The 16,689-nt window shown below is 42.7% G+C and overlaps 1 protein-coding gene across 44 annotated transcripts in view; it reads left to right on the forward strand.

Annotated features, from left to right (window-relative positions):
* Positions 1 to 16,689, forward strand: part of SORBS2 (sorbin and SH3 domain containing 2) — a 371,761-nt gene that overhangs the window by 131,340 nt on the left and 223,732 nt on the right. For 26 of the 44 annotated variants that reach the window (XM_009208000.4, XM_009208003.4, XM_021939020.2 and 23 more), the window contains exon 1: positions 14,460 to 15,293. The exons of 3 other annotated variants lie outside the window; for them this stretch is intronic. The gene's annotated coding sequence lies outside the window, so the exon portion shown is untranslated. Of the gene's footprint in view, positions 1 to 14,325; positions 15,294 to 16,689 lie in introns of those variants that run through there. 15 more of the 44 variants (XM_021938997.2, XM_021939000.2, XM_021939009.2 and 12 more) reach the window with 10 other exon arrangements.

Genomic DNA, 16,689 nt, shown 5'->3' on the forward strand with positions numbered 1-16,689 from the left:
TAGCTTGGATTGGGCAGAGGCCTAAATCACTCCCAATCTACAAATAAAATAACTGAGGGACATAAAGTCAGGAATTTGCTCATGGTCACATAATTAGGGATCAATTTTACAGTAAATCCTGTCTTCTGATTCCCATTTTCCTGTTATTTCACCTGATGACAGTGCCGTATACATCACAGAAGTCAGTAAAAGCATTTGTTGAATAAATTAGTGTGATTTCATTGGCCCCTTCTCCTTCCATTTTTTTCCTACTGACCCAGTGGATCAGGGGAAAAAAAGAGGAAAAAACAGTATGCATTGATGGTGCTGATTTTGCAAGGTAATCATGATTTCAGATATCCTGAAGTACATCTTGCAGTGCATTTGCATATCCTCACCAGCTCCCAGGACCAACTTGTTCTGTTTAGAGACCAGGATGACTTGTTTATGAATAATGCACAGGGCAAAGAAAAATGAAAAGATTCATAAGACAACTCAAGAAAGATTTCCATGACATGCTGCTAGGCTCTGCTCAGGTCCTGGATTTGCGTTGATCGTAGACCAGGGTAGCCTGAATAACAGGTAGAAGTGGTTGATGAGTGTAGGTACCTCAGATAGGTGAGGGTGCCCGAGGGGCCACTCTGAGTGACAACGTTTCCACCTAGTCCTCAATATGAAGAAAAACTGAGGAGAAAATCCCCCTACTTCTGCAGAGCACGTGAGCTCTGAGGGATGTTGGTTACGATATAAATGCATTGATGTGGCAAAATGAATTTTAAAGTATTTTGTCTGAGTCCACATTTGATGAGGTGTCACTGATTAAAATGTGGCTGACTGAAACGATGCTTCTCCACTTAGATTTTGCTTGAATGGAGTTCTTGTTTGGCTTGGTAAACTACGGACTCTAAATGCTTTCAGGCCAGCTTGTTTAGCCACAGAAAGACTCCCCGGGGTGACCTGGGATGGTTCACTTCCTAGGAGTTTCAGGTGAAGATAGTCTATAGCCACCGAGTGAGGAAGTCTTGAGCAACTAGGTCATTGCAACCAAGAAAATCAAAACCATTCTTCTTTTCTTCACAGTGGACTTAGGCCCAATGTAAAGAACATCTGGAAACAAAAACTGTTTCATTAAACTCAGGAGCGACTCTGTAGTTAGATTTTCAAGTGGTAGTGCTGCTAATCAAGTCATCTAGCCTCTAGATCATGGTAATGCGTTCTCCCCTCCCACAGGCCTGTACACAGGACCTGAGAACAACAAAAAACATAATACCATTATTCTGAGATACAGGAACTATCACAAAAATGATCAAAATGATTTATCCTAGATCAATAGCAGAAAGAAAAATAACACATCACCATTTCCTTCTGATCGACTTTCAGGAATCTGATCCAAATAAAACAAACAGGAGTTTCCACATGTACAGACAATTCATTCAAACAGTGCTGAAGTAAGAAATTCTGCATAGTATTAAAATCAGGCAATTCTTTAACCTTGGAAGTCATACATTTTTTAAGCCTAATTTCTCATCTGTCAAATAAAAATAATTCCTGCTTGGCAGGTTTTCTATAAGGAACAGATTTAATATTTCTAAAATGTGTAGCTAGTGCCTGGCACATAGTAATCTGCTAAATAAATTACATTGACTGTTATTACACTGTTTTGAAATTATAAATGATACTCGGTACAGAAAAAAAACAGAACAAAGTGAACAAATAAATAAAGATGTTCTCCATGTGCCTAATAATTCTCTGAGATTTTAGGCCTTTGAAAGCTGCAATAACTGCTTTAGATGACTGGTGGTCTGAAGCTGCCGCCGGGGCCTGACCTACACCCAGGGGAGGGTGCAGAATTGTGGAGAGCCTGATTAAGAAGCAATGCCTGTATTTGGAGATGCAATGAAACCGCATGTGGTCCTCTCAGAAACTGATGGCTGAAGAGAGCCTGGAAGCCCCCGATCAATCTCAGAAACCATGTGTAGGGATCAGCCTGCCTACCACCCACGTGGGCCCAGGATGCGCTTTGGCATGAGAGTGTGGGCTGGGAGATGTTACTCTGGAAGATTCTAAAAAGAGCAATCAGTCTGGAGGAGATTTGGTAGAATCTTTTCAACATATTACACCTATCCCTTTTTGTTGTTGTTGATTCAACTTTATAATGGTAGATTCACTCTAAATCCAGCAGAGGACTCTTTCTGCCAATTCAGTAAAAAAAAAACAAAACAAAAAAAGCATCGAGATGCAGGTTAATTGATCTTTTCCACCAGCACCCTGGGAATTCCTCGATGTATGAATTGAGTTCAGCTGAGTTGTCCCTGCGTTGGTTTTTCACAGACCCAACTGCACAGGGAGCCACAGTTTTTTCTCGAAAGGCATAATAGCTGCAACCCCGTAACTGCCATGGGTTGAATTGTGTCCTCTCCAAAGATACTTTGAAGTCCTGGCCCAGGACTTGTGAATGTGACCTTATTTGGAAACAGGGTCATTGCAGATGTAACAAGGCAAGATGGGGTCATAGGGATTAAGGTGGGCCCCCATTCAATGACTCCTGTCCATATAAGATAAGAGAAATCTGGACACAGACACACACGGGGAAGACGTGTTTGCAGACGGAGGCGGAGATTGGGGTTACACTGCCACAAGTCAAGTCAGGAAACACCAAGATTGCTGGCAGCAGCCAGGGGCTGGTGAGAAGCAGGGAAGGCTCCTCCCCGGAGCCTTCGGAGAGAGCCTGGCACTGCCCACACCTCATCTGCTGACTTCTGGCCTCCAGGACTGTGAGAAAAATGTCTGTTGTTTTAAGCCACCCAGTCTGGGGTACTTTGCGATGACAGCCCCAGGGAACAAATGCAGTAAACGTGGCCATTTTAATACAAAAAATGAGGATCCTGAGATTTAAGTAGATTGCCCACGATGACCTAACTTGTAAGAGGTATTCCTACCCTGAGATACGGTATCAGCTGCTATCTTTAAGGTGACTTCTCTTAGTAGCTTCACAGATTCCTGAGATCCAATCAGCTGACTTCTCTGCTGGGCCTTTATATCGAACCACAGGCAAACCAGCCTGACTTGTTTATTTAAAACGTTCTATTTCGTGCGTGCATGGCCTTGAAAAAGACCAAATAAAAATCACACATGATGCCAAATTTATTCCATTCTTCTTTGCTCTTACTATAATTTGTGACTAATAACACTTTTTTTCCTGTCTCATGGAAATTGAGAAGTTTCATAAAACAAGTCTCCATCTTCTCACTGAATTTTTTTTTAATATTCATCAAAGCTTCCTCCACAGAACATATCAGGAAAACTCAAATCTTTCTTTGACTTTTCATAAAGTCAGTTTACTGTTGCTATTTTTAATAACTGTTTTCTTTCAGAAAATGTGTCAATTCATGGAAGAATATACAAGTAAACCAAAGAAAATTTATATGTAACTCAAGCCCTCATTATTAAGCTTTGTTATTGTTGAGTATACCTCCTCACTGTCTTTTTCCTATGACTATACATCCAAAATTTTACTTACAAAAATGGAATGGTGCCACCATACCTTTTTATGGGCTTATTGTTGTTGCTGTTTACTTAAAGTATAATGTGAACATTGTAAACCAGAAACGTCTGAGATAGGTCTCAATCAATTTAGAAGCTTATTTTGCCGAGGTTAAGGCCATGCCTGGGAGGCATGCCTTTCTCCAAAGATGGTTTTGAGGGCTGCAGTATTTAAAGGGGAAACGGGGGCTAGAAGGGAAAGAAGGAAGGTGTGGTCACGTCACTGAATCTACTTGTTGCAAGAGAAAAGGAGCAGGCAGGGGAAGAGTCCTCTGACACTCCGTAAATTGGCACTTCACATAGGATAAGGTGAACACAGAGTAGCTACCTGTGGAGATATCGAACCTTCTGTCTGTAGCTTCAGCTTAGGAACAAAAGGAAAGGCAGCTTCCTGCATGACTCAGCTTTCAGTTTAATTTTTTCCTTTGGCATCATAAACTGGGGTCTTGAGTTTTTATTTTCCTTTTCTTTAATGCCATAATTGGAAAATTCTAGGTTAAAACGTAAAATCACTATACTCCCAGCATTCTCAGAACTTTCAGAATGCTGAGCACACTCTGAAACTCTAGGCGAGGGGCATGGTTTGCAGGATTTCCCAACCTTGTTTTGCCTGTGGTGCCCTTGTAGAACAGCCTGTCCTGGAACAGCCTGTGGAAAAGATCATTCTACATAATGACTTTCCAACACTGAGTGTCTCCCCTGGTGTGGATGTGCCACAATCTACTTAGTTAGTCCCTGATCACAGAAGTCAAGTTATTATCATTAATATACTTCTTGCATATTTTTAAAAGTTCCCATCGTATTTCTTTTCTAATATCCCAGAAACAATGTCTGTGCCAGGCACATGGCAGTTGTGCCAGCCTTGTCCTATGCACGTCTGTGAAAACTCACTGAATACAAAAACTACTGAAAACAGAAGCCGACACTCACTTCAGAAGCGCTGCTCAGCCGTCTCTCCTGATGTGCTGGGCAGCATTTCCTCCTCTTTGGGGGTCTCAGGATCTTTCGGTTACCAACAAGGAACACAGAGCTCCAGGCTTGTTGGAACGGTGTACGGCCCAGGCCTCCATTTCCACCAATTTTCCTGGTGATCCTGATGCACACCCAACTGGGGAAACACTACATAAAGGATGACTGTCAAACCCTAAATGTGAATGTCATTCAGAAGAGCTGAACCCTGAAGGTGAAGAATTTTAAGAATATTGTAACCAGCTAATTTCAGTTCTTTCTTTTTTCTATACACAGAGTGATAGAGGATGAAATTTAATCTCAATACATTTGAAAGATCTCTTCCAACAAATGACTTAAAAAATAACATCGTGTTACAATGTCAATGGCAGCAGTTTTTTTCCTTTTTAGTGGAACATGATAGTGGTACGTCTTATAATTTATGAGTTCTTCATTTTGTTGATACCTCCTCGGGCAACGAATATGAATACCTTGCACAGGTGAAGGTGTTTGAGAAATGTTGCATAATAGTGACGAGTGATAAAAGCGACCAAAACATCAAACCATGTGAATTACTCCATTAAAATGTATTTCCCAGGTAAATGAGTCCTAGAGCTAGTTTTCTAAAATGCAAGAATGATCACGCCTGTGTTCTTTTCATAACTCTATGGTGGGACTGAGTGTGGTGGCTCACGCCTGTAATCCCAACACTTTGGAAGGCTGAAGCGGGCGGATCACCTGAGGTCAGGAGTTCGAGACCAGCCTGGTTAACATGGCGAAACCCGTCTCTACTAAAATTACAAAAATTAGCTGGATGTGGTGGCGCACGCCTGTAATCCCAGCTACTCGGGAGGCTGAGGTAGGAGAATCCCTTGAACCCAGGATGTGGAGGTTGCAGTGAGTGGAGATCAAGCCACTGCACTCCAGCCTAGGAGACAGAGTGAGACTCCATCTCAAAAAAAGAAACAAACAAAAAAACAACTCACTGGTTTGTTATTTCCAGGAAGATAAGGTCCAAAGTTCTTACCACGAAGAACAAGGTGTTTGAGAAATAGTGACCCATCTACCGTGCACCTCACCTCTGCTTCCTGCCGCAACACAGGCTTCAGTGCCGTTCCCCTCTCTGTCTCCCCTGCACTGCCTTTGCTCCCTGTCTCTGTGCGGTCACAGCTGCCACCTCCTCCACCTGGAAGTCCTGTCCCTGGCTTCCCAGGCCGGCGAGCTCCTACTCTTCAGCCACTCGGCTCAGCTCGCGGGTGGCCCCTTGGAGAGGCGCGGGACTGTTCGTTTGTTCTCTCTGCTCCCCTTGCTCCCTGGGCATGGGCAAATCACACTGGAACATCACTATTTGATATTCCCTCACGTTTCCCCCACCCGGAAGGTGGGCAGTGCTTTAATCGGACCCTGGATGTGGGTCTTCTTGGGTTAGTTCAGGCTGAAGAAATGCTTGTCGGATTGAATCAAGGGATGGCCTTAATGGGGCAGATAGAATTCGTTCACCTGGGACTCAGGTGGCCCAATCATCCACCCGTTTGTTCATTCAGCACTTCTGTATCCACAGCCCAGGTACAATGCTGAGCCCTGGAAACAGGGTGAAGACAAAACAGAAATGATCCCTGCTGTCCTGCAGTTTATAATCTCGCAGGACAGACAGAGATGAAGTAAATAAAAGCACAGGTAGATATAACCGTGCAGCGTGTGAAGCCCCGGGACTGCCAGGACTCAGCTACTGAAGTCTGAAAGAACAAGGTGGCTCTTTTCTTAAAGGGCCCTCTGTGTCCGTGGAGAGGCTGTCTGCAAGGCCTCCGTCCCTAGGCGCTTCCCTGCAGGGCCCTCTGTGTCCGCGCGCTGCTCCCTGGCCGCTGTCCCCGTCCCTCTGTGGCCTCAGCTCCCTACTCCTTCCCCAGTGCGGGACTGGGGCACAACACGCCCCTCCTCTGAAGGCCAGCCCTGCCCTGGCAGCCCCTTGGTCAATAAAGTCCCCACTAGATTCTATGAAAATGTTAAATGAGGGAAAGAACTGGGGCTACCGAGAGAATAGGAAACTGGCGCCAATTTAAATTAAAGGGTGGGGGAGGACATCAGCCAGGAAGGGAAGCAGGAGGTAGAAGTGAAAAGTCCTCCTGCCCACTGTTCACGCAGCCTTGAGCTGTCCAGGTGAAGTTCCGGGGAATCTGCGATAAGTTCCCACTGGTGACCCTAGCGCCTGTTTCTCCTTTGTCGAAGCCCGCTGCCCCTCACCGTCTAGACCATTCTTTTGGTCAATACATGCATTTGTGTTGCTTTTTGACGCTCTGGTCTATGTCCATCGGATGTTTCCCACAGTATTAGAAGGTCCCAGAGGTCCGTGCCCACCCAGTGCTGCACCATAAATCAAAGATACAAAATTCAAAAAAAATCTAATACCCTTTTATACTAATTAAATGATTTAATTGGCATAGCCACCCTCAGAATTAGATAACATTATCATCCTTTCTTATTCATGAGGAAACGGAAGCACAAAGAGGTTAGGTAATTTGCATATCACACAGCTAACAAACTGCAGAATATTGGAATCCACACCATTTATTTATTTGTTCCATAGTGAATGAACAAGTATAGTTTGAGATACTGATATGAAACCAGTATAAGGAGAGATGGCAATGCTTTGAGTCTGTGCTGAGAAGATAAGCACAGTGGCTGGATAGGCAAGGACACCCCCATGTAGGAATGAAGAACGGGTGCTTCCTCAACCCACCGAGTTAGCCTGGGTGATCCCTGCACTGACAGGTAACCAGCCACAACTAAAGGCTCACTGACAATGTCAAGAAATGAGATAGTACTTTCTTTGTACCCAGGCTGACACGAGCTGGCAGAGGCAGCTTGTTGTCTATCCACTCCCTATTATCAATTTGTTTCTCAATAGTAGAACACTGATTTACCTGGGACCACTAGGCGTCCAGCTGAAAAGACCACATTTTTGTGACTTACTTATCACTCAGGATGCAATGAGGTATCAGCAGAAGTGCTGGGTGGGAGGTGGGGAAAAGCTCTTTCAAAGAGGTCAACTCCAGTGGAAAATGTGCCCCTTGGCTCTCTATCTCCTTTTCTTGCCTGGAACATGGACCTGATGGCTGGAGCACAAGTAGCCATTCTGGGCTACAATGATTCTTGAGGATAGAAACCAGTTTCAAAAGATGGCAGAACAGAGGGTAGGAGCTGTAGTCCTGATAATCATGAGGCCAGTTTTCTACTAGCCTTGAACTCCTTATTTCTCACTCCTTCAAGTGAGAGAAAAATATACCTGTCTTGTGTAAGCCCTGTTATTTGAGCTTTCTCTTCTCTGCAGCCAATCCTAATCTTGTGATAAGACTTTCTCATGTGTCACCAAAAATTGAAACACAACTTGGGTTTGTTTCCAATCGTTGGAAGCAAACCGTGTCTTTAATGAAGGAAAAATACAGGAAAGAGTCCACACGCCAAGAGAATAACGGGTCCTAGAGGCAGCTCAGGTATCAGCTCAGACAATTTTTTTAAATCCACCTTTATGCCGATAGGAAAGTTGTTTGTGAAATGATTTTTCATGCTACTTTAAACCTCACAAGGAATGTTTCTTTTTTCTTTTTTTGTTTTTTTTTTTTTTTTTTTTTTTTTTTTTTGAGACGGAGTCTCGCTCTGTCGCCCAGGCTGGAGTGCAGTGGCACAATCTTGGCTCACTGCAAGCTCCACCTCCCAAGTTCAAGCCATTCTCCTGCCTCAGCCTCCCGAGTAGCTGGAACTACAGGCACCCACCACCATGCCCAGCTAATTTTTTGTATTTTTGGTAGAGACAGGGTTTCACCGTGTTAGCCAGGATGGTCTCGATCTCCTGACCTCTCACAAGGAATGTTTCTAAAGTTAATTGTCTTCCTTTGATGCCGGAAATGTCCAGAAGAATGTTCTCAGTTCAAGGCACTGATCCAGCAATTAGGATGCCAGAGTCTGACTTTTAAAAACATAGGCGGCCGGGCGCGGTGGCTCATGCCTGTAATCCCAGCACTTTGGGAGGGAGAGGCAGGTGGATCACAAGGTCAGGAGATCAAGACCATCCTGGCTAACACGGTGAAACTCTGTTTCTACTGAAAACACAAAAACTTAGCTGGGCATTGTGGCATGCCCCTGTAATCCTAGCTACTTGGGAGGCTGAGGCAGGAGAATCGCTTGAACCCAGGAGGTGGAGATTGCAGTGAGCCGAGATTGGGCCACTGTGCTCCAGCCTGGGTGACACAGCGAGACTCTGCCTCAAAAACAAACAAAGAAACAAACACATAGGCACTGAATTCTGACCTGGGTAGGCTTAGTAAAATAATTACCATTCTAGGTTATAGCTCCCAGCCAATATTCTGCAAGCACGCGTAGTTTATTTTTCCTACCTGCACATACTCTCACTGGTAGACCTTTAACTGAGCATCTACTATTTCCAGTGTGGATTTGGGGATTTTTGTTTTTCAACAATATTTTCCACTTGGTATTGGACCATTGGATTCTAAAACGTGTACCTGATTGTATTAATTCATCACTCAGGCCCATCTTATTATCTTGATCAATGAATCTTACTGAACATGTGCTTCAGAAGCTCTTCTAGAGGACACAAGGTGACCCTCTAATTTTCACTTCTCTGAGATTTGCACATTTGGCAGCTGAGGGCTTTAGCGTGAGCCTCTTCAGAGTTTACAGAAGCTGCCCGGTTTCACCCGGCACCTCGTAATTTGTTTCAGTGGCTCAGGTGAAACCAGAAGCATTTGTTTTAAAATCCTTCTTGCCAGGTTTTGTTTGCTGAGCCTGGTGTGTTTCGTTACTAATTCAATAATGCCGTGACGGCAGAGCCCGGTGCTTTTTCTGTACTGGGTTTGGTGGCACGTTGCCCGGAAGTACCTGGGGGCCACTGCTGCCGCAGGACACAATGCTAAGTGGGAAAGGTCATGGGAGATACACTCTATTAATGTGGTCAGAGTGCCTCTCCAAGAACAAAGCATGGCCCCTCACAGGAGCGTGAAAGCAGCCAGCCCTCTCTTTCCAGGTCGCTTTTTAAGCTTATCATTATGAAGTATAAACAGTCAAATTCCTTGGGAGCAAGTGCAGTCTTTTCTGTGTTGCTTGCAGAATCTCGCACACTGCAGGTTTAATAGAAGCCAGGAGTACTTTTCTTTAGCCACACCTAGATGTATCTGTGTTTTGGGATTGGTTCGCAGGGTTGTGGGAGGGGGTTAATTGTGGGCTGTTTTTTTTTTTTTTTTTTCTTTTGTTATTGTTGGATAACACCATTATTTTTTCCCCACCTGGTACTGGCACATATTAACACACATTTTAAGATAAAGTAGTTCCTGTAAGCTGCTGCAGTCATAGTCATTTGCAAACGCAAAGCTTGATAAACCTGAAATATTTAAAACAATGTTGTTATTATTAGCCAGTGAAGACCGAGCTCTCCAGACTTAGGACTACCTGAAACTTCTTCCTGTACCTCTTGCCACATTTTCCTTGTTCCTCTTAACCTAGAGAGTATACAGAACTTCTAGGGGATTCTAGTAACTGCTAATGGGCTACACACAGTACTTTTGTGTTAATATGTTTGGCTTTCTCTCCAGCTTTTTAAACAGTTTTGTATTGCTGGTGTTTACATTCCTATCATTTGCCCTCTGGCAAGGTTTTGTTCTTCTATAATCATTTTCTCAGTTTGAATTCATTTGACTAGTGAATTTCCAAAAACCCCCAACTCTGCTGGGTTTATTTTGCTTTTGGGCACCTCTGATTTATAAAGATCATTCTGGCTACTGATCAGGGTCATACTTCTTCAGGAGATATGAAGGCATTTGATAAGTAGCCTGTGGGTCAGTCTGCTTTCCAGTGTGTATTTCTTGCTGTTGGAATCATAGAAATAAATCCAATTTGCTTAATTGAGATACTTCAATCCTCCTCCTAAGTCAGTTGTCACATTTCCCATCAATGTTCTATTTTGACATTGTTCATATCGTTGTGAGAATAACTAAATATGCAAGGTTTAGGAATAACCTTTGGGATATTCTATTTTATTTGTTTTAGGAATTAGAAAATTCAATCTAAGCTTTATAAAAGTCTTTGCTACCTCATAAACAAACCATGCTTAAATTCCAGTCTCTAAGTGAAGTCATACAGCATGTTTCTTTGTTGTGCCAGGGACCAGATCCTTTGGTGGGTCCTAGCTGTGGAGTCTGCAGGAGCAGATGTGACCAGAGAAGAACCTAGTGCTTCAAGCAGTGTTGATTTTGTTGAATTAAGGAAACAGACTAATACGGGTTTCAAAATAGGAACCAGAGGATAAATGGTTTAAGAACAGAATACAGGGAAGCAGTACATGTAGGGAAATAGCAAACTTACTTCAAGAAAGTGCAAAATGTTTCCAATACTCTCTACCAAATTAGCCTCCTCATGATAACAATAATAGTGGTAATCACTTTAGTTACTCCATCACTTATCAACTTCTTTAGTTTCCACTCTGATAGTTATGTCCCCATCAAGTAATCTTAACCTTAACTCTGTGTCTGTTCTAAACGCTATTTTTATTCTCATTTTATTTCATTTTTTAAAACTTTGTATCTTGAAAACAAAAAACAATCAAACTTATAGAAAAGTGGAGATAAGAGTAAAATAAACTGAAAATATTCTCACTTAAGAGTCATCAGGTGTTAGCAGTTTGCACATTTGTGTTTGCCTTCCATAGATGATAGACAGATGATAGGTAGGTAGGTAGATTGATTGATGTGTAGGTGTGCATATGGAATAACATAAAATAGAAGCTAGATAAATAGATACCTCTCTCTCTCCATTTATATGTGTGTGTGTGTGTGTACTATTAGAGCATATATATGTGTGTGTATATGTATTCTCTGATAGTATTATCTTTGAAAATCCTTCTAAACAAATATTTGTTTTAGAAAATCATATTATGGTGTGGTATTCTATGCTTTCATACTGAACATAATTTCTGAATGCAGATTTTCACACACATTCTGTGTTTTCATTTCATAATAAAAACCAAAAGAACTAGCATTGTGAATTATAGAGCTCCCTTTATATGTCAGTGGATGTCTTAATAACCTTCAATAATATCACAAATTTAATTATAATGTTTAAATATATGAAAAATACCTTTATGACCATGTTGTTTAAAATTTCACACTAAGGCAATCTCAATAGAGAAGACAGGCAAAAGCTATGAACAGAAAATTGACAGAAGAGGGAACCCCGAAAACCATCGAAAATGAAAAGATGTTCGATTTGTCAGTAATTAGAGAAACACAAATTAAAACAATAGTGAGCTATTACTCTGCACCTATTATGTTAGCAAAATTTTAAAACTAGATAATGCCAAGTGTCCTTGTCATATCTGATTGGACCAAGGCACAGGGCAGCCCCCATATAAAGCTGCTGGCCACATAGGTGGGATCTCATTTGACTCAGAAAGATGGGCTGGAAAAATCATATTTGTCTCTTGGAAATCTGTATTTAGCACATTTTAAAACAAACACGTTCGGAAGGAGAATAAACATCAGGGACCCAGGCTAGGCAGGGCCTGAGGCCAGAGCAATGCCAATGGGCCTCAGTGCACCAGGTTACAAGGGGAGGGGCTTTGAGCAGGCGAAGGAGCCAAGAGCCTTGGAAGAACAGAGCTGCGGCAGAGTGATGTGTGAAGACCAGTAGAGATGCCGACAGACATACCACGGGGCAAAGAGCGGAAAGGGATTCGTCTCCGTTCCTGCCGGCTTCCCAGCTCTGCTTCAGGGATGCCTGAGGATCTCCGGTTCTCTTTGGAGGAGCAGTAATTGGAGGTATAGGGGAGGAGGAGGTACAAGAAAAAGGATGAAGGCCTTCGAAATTCCAAAGGAAAATGACTTCAGAGATTTGTTTGTTTGTTTGTTTTGCTACTAAAAACAGAGACAGAGTCTCCCTCTGTTGCCAAGCTGGAGTGCAGTAGCGTGATCTCAGCTCACTGCAGCCTTGACCTCCCAGGTTCAAGCAATCCTCCTGCCTCAGCCTCCCGAGTAGCTGGGACCACAGGCGTGCACCACCATGTCTGGCTGATTGTTTGTTTGTTTGATTTTTTTTTTTTTTTTTTTTTTTTGTAGAGATGGGGTCTGTTGCCCAGGCTGGTCTCAAAATCCTGAGCTCAAGTGATCCACCTGCCTCAGCCTCCCAAAGTGCTGGGAGTAAAGGTGTGAGCCATGGTCAGAGATTCTTATACCTTGCCAACCAATCAATCAAGTGTGAGGGTATAAAGACATTTTCAGAGATACAATGAAAAGAAAAGCCACCCTAAAACATCAAATGCACCTAGAGTTTTCTTGATATCCTTTTGTAACATGCCAGCATTTTGTCAAAATCACTTAAGTTCTTCTGAAGTGGTAAGTCAACAAATGGGTGATATTGAAAAGTGAATTAAAACACAGATTTCACACCAGCCAGTCATCAGTCCCTATTCATAGAGTGTTGTAGGTCCTCATTCAAAGGCATTGAGAAATTAGAATATTCCAAGCATGGAGGGCAAAGAAGACATGGACCAGATTGGCTTTCGGAGAGTAGACAGAACAGTCTGGGAGTCAGACATGAAAGGAGAACTGCTAAGAAGTCCCAGGGCGTGACAAGGCCTGTAATAGCAGAGGTGGACCCCAGTACAGGGGAGGCACAGAAGAGGTCGCTCAGACTCCACCTGGGAGAGTCACTAGCGAGGTGGTCAGTGTGGGCCAGGTGTTGGAAGATAAAAGGGGAGGCAGATTGGGATGGAGGTTAAACGTGCTGGGGCGAGGAACAGTCAGATTGAGAAGCTTTTAAATAGTAGCAGCATCTGCAGGGCAAGGAAGCGTAAAATGGTATGTAATTCAGGATTCTGAAATGTGGGCAGTGAAGAGTAGAATGGGAGGCTGAGGGTGAAGGCAGGGGGCACGGTCAGCAACAGCAAATGCAAACTAACTTCAGGGAAGGGAACTTCTGTGAGAAAAGGCAGGCTGGCTGGAGGGATCCGAAGCAAGCGGTGAGGACTCTCCCGAGCAGGAAAGCACCACCCACTTGTCTGGCGGGGATATGCTGACCTTGGGTGGCCCAGACCTACCTAATGTCAATTGGGTTGGGGAGGAAGGAGAGCGGGCATCCCCAAATCTACATCCACAGGATTCCTACGCAGCCAAAATTTGGGAATTAATACTGAAGGCAGGAGTGTTAACATGGGTAGGGAAACGCAATACTAACAGAATCCTAAATCAGTGACTACTTAGCAAATAGAACATCTGTATTTACAAGCCCAAAGTGTTAACATAACTATTTCAAACAGATTGCTAGAAACAAAAATAAATGGGACAGTGCCTTGGAAACATATCAGATAGAATATGACTGGTGAGACAGTCCTGAAAAAGAAGACAAGGCTGGGGGTTTTGTAGAAGATTGAAATTGTTCATGACATTAATCATCGTAGATTCCCAGAGGGGGTGAAATTTTATGAACGGGTGGAATGTGATCCATCTTACTAAGGAAATAAAACTATTCTTGCCTTGAAGGTAATGTTTAAAGTCAAAGAATTTTTAATTAGGTTCTGAGTTTTTAAAAAGAATTTTTAATTTACAAATGAGATTGAGTTAAAGAATCATTTTCTGCAGCAGAAACAATAGGATTTTTTAAAAAATCTATTTTAAATTGCATAAAAAGCATCTTAAAGTAATCAGATAAGTTGAGCCATAAGTAAATGGATATTTAAAGATCTTATTAAAATATTCTACCTGATTTAGTTATTATTCTGACCCTATATAGCAATTCCCAGGGTGTTGTTTCAGTTAAGTGGCTCTAAGATTATCATTTAAAAACAAAAAGTGTAACTCTCCGATTTGCAGCTCTCCACACTCACCCTGACTGGAAGGCGGGGCTTGTTTGACAATGCTTCCAGTTAGGGTCTCTTAAGTGATTTGCATGTTATTAACCTGGATAGCCACTAATAGGGCTTCGCTTCCTCGATTTCATACACAGCCCTGGCTCATATAAAAAAGAGTTCTTCAGGAGAGCGGAAAAATCAGAGCACTTCCACTATCGGTGAAATGTGTAGAAAGATAGCCGAAGCTACCCTCCTCAAAAAAATGATGAGTTTGATGAAAAGAAATTAACAAGCTGTGTGGGTGTGCGGCACATGATCAGCCATGCTTGCTAAGTCTGTCTGTTGGTTGTTGCTATGGCTACGAAAAGCCAGTGGAACCCAATGAGCTGTCTGCAGCAGTGCTGAGAGGACCAGCCATTTTACTTATGGAAAACAGTGTGGCATATTCTGCTGAGCTTCACCCTGGAAGAAGCCTCTTTTATACGTCTCTTCAGGGAAGAGAGAAGCAATGGGCATGTTAGTATACAATGATCACAGCCACGCAGGCCTGCAAGCTGCCGTTTGGACAGGCTGTTGACTGCTGTTCCAATTAGCTGATTGGAGAACGTGGAATGCAGAGTGATAATGCTGCGTATCTGCTATCAGGCAGCAGCACAGGTTTTTGTCTTGGGAAGGCAAGCTTTCCCTGCAATATTATCTCAGCAGCTCCCTAGCTGCTTACCCTGAAAACGAGGGATCCAAACGGAGGGTGTTGCCCTCTGCTAAGGCTGGTCCTGTGCGTGGTTGTAGCATATGAGCGGCAGGTCTGAAAAAGCAGGTGTGTGCTGGGACGGGCACTGGACTGGAACGCAGGCGGACGCTCTCGAGTTTACCTGCTTCCTGTTAACAGATTGTGGGCTCCCAGGGCATATGTCTGCACGCTGAGGCCGAGGCGGAGAAGGGGCTTCCTGGGCATCCCACCACACTGACAAAGGTAAGCTTTTTTGACCTTTTTGAAAGCACAGCATAAAAATAACTGGGGCAAAACTTGGCCTGAAAGATTTACATTGATTGTGTGATTTGGATTTACCAAACAAACATACACAGACACACACACACACAAGGCACACACATTTCTAGAAAATAGTATCAGAGACATAGAGTGGTTTCAATGAATTTTGGTTCTAGCAATTGGAAGATAAAAAACATTACCGATATGCTTTGGGGTGTAAAACCAGTGTTTGCTGTTTGAACAGACTACGATAGCTTGTTCTGAACCGTCTTCACAGCCAACAACATTTCTCACTTGTGAACAATGGATTCTTTTGTGACCTGCACTTTGACTTGTATTCAGAGAACTACATGAAAAAGCAGTGGCACATAAATTGTGAAGCATTTCTTTTTAAGCCTCATAAATGATTTATTTAACTCTTAACACACCTATGTACACATTTAAATTAAAGAATGCTGTTCTCTATGTAGGTCATAATAGCCAGTGGATTTTGTACTTGCTTACCCTGGACTGAGTGTCCTGGTGTCCTGTTTGATTTAGCTGGGGTAGTTGTAAAGCAAACAGTGTAGGTATTGGAAGCTGTTCACACCTCCTTCCCGAGTATCTGCATGCCTTGCTGGCCCAGAGCACAAGACCCCTATTGTGCTCCCCCGGCTCAGAATCCAAGGAAAGAAAGGAAGCGAAGTCTGTGCATTGAGCTGTAGGACAGCTGAGGTATGTGGCAGTAAAACTTCTTTTCTTGCACAATTTTTCTCACAAGCAGATAGGTTTCAGAGAGAGTGAAACCAAAAATACCACACACCTCATACAAATGTGCGCTCATACTTGCAGCAAATGTTTGCTGTCAGTTGCTTCATAATAACAGCCCAGACCCTGAATTGCAGGAGGAATTGCCTTGTAGTGAGTATTTCCTTGATTTATAGTCTCTTAGGAACAAAGCTATTACTGTGGATTGAAACTGGTCAGTCAAATCAAAATCCCTGGTAAGGAAATGACCAAGTAAGGATCAGATTCTGTTTCAGCAAACATTTCAGCTTTACCCAAGTCAGTTCTTTTGTTATTTTGTTGTTTTGTTACCAAAAATGTCAGATCACTTATAATACTATTGAAATTATTTAATAAAAATGTTTGGTTGAAAACTTTGAATAACACCCCTGTCTCCAAAAGATGGAGTCTACCACGAAATTTAAAATAAGTAGTAACTGAGATCTACTTCTAAGAAGTTTGTTTTTATTTGCTACCTTTTTCCTCAAAAATCTGGATGACACGAGAGTCTCTTTAGAATTTTAAGTATAATTTTCACTGATAGATATGAGCATGAACCACCTGTTTCACAGATGCAGCTATGTTAATATGTCCTAAGATAAGAGAGTACTAA

The sequence above is a fragment of the Papio anubis genome, chromosome 3, assembly GCF_008728515.1.
Source record: "Papio anubis isolate 15944 chromosome 3, Panubis1.0, whole genome shotgun sequence".
In the NCBI taxonomy this organism is placed as follows: domain Eukaryota; kingdom Metazoa; phylum Chordata; class Mammalia; order Primates; family Cercopithecidae; genus Papio; species Papio anubis.